Genomic DNA, 4,418 nt, shown 5'->3' with positions numbered 1-4,418 from the left:
AGCAGAGCAGACGCCCTCTCCAAGTTAGCAAGTACCAAGCCAGGAGGGAATAATAGAAGCTTGATCCAGGAAACTCTCCAGGAACCCTCCGTGGTAAAAACAGAAGAAAGGCAAGTGGTCTTTGAGGTAATCGGATTAAACCTCGGATGGATGAACCCTTTGGTCGAATACCTGAAATTCGACATCCTCCCCAAGGAAGAAAAAGAGGCTAAGAAAATCCAGAGGGAAGCGCAACATTACACTCTGGTGAAAAATATCCTCTATAAGAGGGGAATATCAACACCATTGTTGAAGTGCATACCGACTTCGAGAACCACCGAGGTACTAGAGGAAGTTCATAACGGGATCTGTGGAAATCATCTCGGAGCCAGGTCGCTAGCCAGGAAAGTAATCCGAGCTGGATTCTACTGGCCGACCTTGCAGAAAGATGCCACAGAATTTGTGAAAAAATGTCAACCATGCCAAATGCATGCAAACTTCCACGTGGCTCCCCCCGATGAGCTCATCAGTATAACTTCTCCATGGCCCTTCGCAAAGTGGGGAATGGATTTGTTAGATCCCTTTCCCCAAGCATCAGGACAAGTTAAATATTTGATCGTGGAAATAGACTACTTCACAAAATGGATAGAAGCAGAACCACTGGCTACCATCACAGCCCAAAGAAGTCGGAGGTTCCTCTACAAAAATATCATCACAAGGTATGAGATCCCTTATTCCATCACTACAAATAATGGAACCCAGTTCACCGACTCTACCTTCAGAAGCCTGGTGGCCAGTATGAAAATCAAACACCAGTTTACCTCGGTGGAACATCCACAAGCCAATGGACAAGCCGAGGCAGCCAACAAAGTCATACTGGCAGGGCTGAAGAAAAGACTACAAGAAGCAAAGGGAGCCTGGACAGAAGAGCTCCCACAAGTGTTGTGGGCTTATCGGACAACGCCACAATCTGCCACTGGAGAAACGCCCTTCCGACTTGTCTATGGGATAGAAGCTATGATACCAGTAGAAATCAGTGAGCAAAGCCCAATGGTGATTCTCCATGATGAAATCGGAAACATGCAGGGGCACAAAGAGGAGCTAGAGTTGCTCCCCGAAGTCCGAGAACAAGCCCAGATAAGAGAAGCAGCGCTGAAGCAAATGATGGCTACCAGATACAACAAGAAAGTCATTCGAAGAAGTTTCGCACTAAGCGATCTGGTCTTAATCAGAAACGACATAGGAGTCAACAAGTCAGGGGAAGGAAAACTCGCTGCCAACTGGAAAGGACCCTACAAAGTCAGCGAGGTCTTAGGAAAAGGTTATTATAAGGTGACCGACCTAAGCGGCGCCGAGTTACCAAGATCGTGGCATGCTTGTAATATGAAAAAGTACTATAGTTAAGAGCGAACTCTACTCCCTGATGTACTCTTTTCCCAACTTCACGATTTTTTCCCAAACATTAAAGGGTTTTTTCTGAAGAAGGGTTTTTAATGAGGCATCATAGTAGAGCTAAGGGGAAAAATTATTAAAAACCCTTAGTAGCAGTAAAGCACATTCCCAAATTAATAAAGATCTTTTACAATATCTCTTATAAATTCCTTCTCGTTTATTTTTTCTTCCTACGAAACCGGCTGACTTAAGCTCGACAAAACGTGAATCCCATGAACCGACCTAGATGGTCGTCAGGATAAAACGACGAGGTACAAGTCGGTGTAAAGAGGTTATAAAAGTTGATCGTGAGAAACTCGGAGACATTCCGACTTATAAGTCGAAATGAAAAACCGAGTAGAAAAGAAAACGCATCGCAAAAATAACCTAAGTCATAGAACTCAATAAAACAAAGTTGAGTATAAGGAATAACAAAAAAGAGATAAAAAAAACCTAGGAAAACGCTTAAAGAATGTCCTAAAGAGAAAAGGCTTAGAAAGACAGACAAGCAAAAGGTTTTCAGAAAAGATTGAAGAGACTTCGAAAAATCAAAATCAGAAAGCATGCACACAAAAAGGTAACTAAAAACCCTTGTCCAAAAAAAGGGTATTTCTTCCGAAACTTAAAATCCTTATCCAAAAAAGGGTAATTATAAATATTTTGTTTACGGCCTTAAAAGGCCAGAGAAATGTTAAGTTATCATCACCACCAACAAACAATAAAGAGTTTAAAAAAGGGGGGACCCACAGGCCGGGCCCCCAGATAGCCAATAAATCTTTAAAGAGGAGTAGACGGATCACCACCAAAGTCGGGAAGAGAAGTCGGAGCGCCATCAGGACCAGGGAGAGAAGTGTCCATAGGAGTCGGAGAAGAGGTGCCGAGAGGTCGGGAGGAACTCGGAACATCCTTTTGACGAGGAGGGGACTCAGTGATTATCTGCCCCCGAGTCTTCAAATCTGACTCGGTGACGACCTCGGGAGCAGGGGGATAAACTATGGCACAATCAATAATGACCTTGTTAGGATCCAAAGGAGAGAGATCCAGGTCGGGAGCAAGGACTCCGACCTGCTCCTTAAAAATCCTCCAGGCCTCCTCCGCCCCCTCAGCAATAGAGTCCTCCAACTCGGCATAGGCAGTTCGAGAGTTCAACAAATCCCTCCTTACTGCCACAAGGTCCTCAAATAAACTCTGATAACTCTCCTGCGCCTACTTTCTCAAGCCCTCCTCCATGTTACATAGGGCTTGTAACTTGCTCTCCTTCTCTCGGAGGCCATCCCTCTCCTCCTTCAATTTGGCGACCTCCTTCTTCAACTCCTTCTCATGTTCCTGATATATGAGAAGCCTTCCCTCCAACTCTTCAACCTTAGAGGTTGAACCCAGAGAGCTAAGAGGAGTCTTCTCAAAAATATCAAGGAACTTGGCACAAATCCCCGCCACCATGATGCTCTCCTCAGCCAGAATAGTGAGGTGGTTCCGAATAGAAACATCATCCATACCTATACGGGTATGTGGATAGATGAACTTTCGGATAAATGCAGGAGCATCCACCTTAGCCTCACCTTCAAAAGAAGAGCCAGACTCTAAAGCCTTGCGCTTCTTCTTCTCTGGCTCAGGAGAAGGTCGGGGAGGAGGGGACGGCTGAGAAGAAGCCGAAGCAGGAATAACAATGGGTTGAGAAGGAGTCCCCAAATTTCGGGAAGAGGGGGGAGGAAGAGGAGAGCTAGTTACCCTGGCACCACCGGTTCTGGCGCGAGACCTCGCCCTGGCCTCCTTGACTCTCTGGTAAGACTCATTGGAATTCTTCCTCGCCATCTCTGTAAAAGAAAACAATTAGTGAAACAAGTCGGTAAACTTCAAGTCAGTAGAAACAAGTCAGAAACAAAATATTTAAAGGCTACCTAGTTGTGTCTGGACAAAAGACGTGGAGAAATTTTTTGGTATCCAGATATGGGGCCCTCCCCCATACTTCTCGGAGGAACCCCACAATGGCTGCCTCCACTTCATCCAGATCCTCCAAACCATATTTTTCACAAGGGGAAGCCTCTAACCAGTACAAGGGAAAGCGAGGGGAAGAATTCTCATCCAAGAAAAAGGGGTGGTAACCCTCTACGCCTTGAACTTTCAAAAAATAATTTTTGAAGTCATGAAAGGATTCGTCAAAAAGGGTGAAAACTCTCCGACCTTGTATAGCCCGGAAAGACACCCATTGTTGCTTATTATTTTGCCCACTGAAGGGCTTGGTCATATGGAAGAGATGAAAGAAAATTCTCCAAGAAGTCGGAAAGTCTAAAGCATGGCTGATAAACTGGTAGATTTTCAAAAAACCCCAGGAATTAGGGTGAAGTTGAGTAGGAGCAACTCGGCAGTGACGCAACACCGACATCTCAAAATCAGAAAATGGAAGAAAGACACCCAAACGGGTAACCATGCTCTCATACATAAAAAAGAAATGAGGGGCCGCCTCAGTGGCCCTCCCGAAGCAAACCCGGTCTTCCGGACCCGGGACCACCAACTCATACTTCGGCTCATCCTCCTCGGAAGTACAAATTCGGTGATGAGTGCGAAGGTTGGTGATAAATTCGGTGTCAACCAAAGGTTCCTCCCCCAGGACCGTAACATCAACCCACTGAGCAAGACTTTCAACAGAAGACATTTTCTTTCTTTTAAAAAGGGGTTTTTGTAAAACCTACAAAGGAAAAAGAAAAGAAAATAAAAAACATGGTCTCTAAGGGGGAAGTACGGAATCAAACAGAAACCTACGAATCAACCTATCCATCTGAAAAATAAAAGTACGCAAACCGAAAGCATGTTAGAAGAAGAAAAATCTAACCTTTATCTGAAAAAGGTTGGAGGGAATGAAAGCCTTCAAACGCAAGAATACTGCACGAACAGGTGGAGAGAAAATTTGAAAAATCACAGAAATGAAACAATGAGAGGGAAAGTATTTATAAACACGTTAGGGGCACAATGGTAAAAACGGGACAGTCATTAATGGGTGCACCGTTACC

Source organism: Arachis ipaensis, chromosome B05 (assembly GCF_000816755.2).
Source record: "Arachis ipaensis cultivar K30076 chromosome B05, Araip1.1, whole genome shotgun sequence".
NCBI classification, from domain to species: domain Eukaryota; kingdom Viridiplantae; phylum Streptophyta; class Magnoliopsida; order Fabales; family Fabaceae; genus Arachis; species Arachis ipaensis.
Note: the sequence above shows the minus strand (reverse complement) of the source record.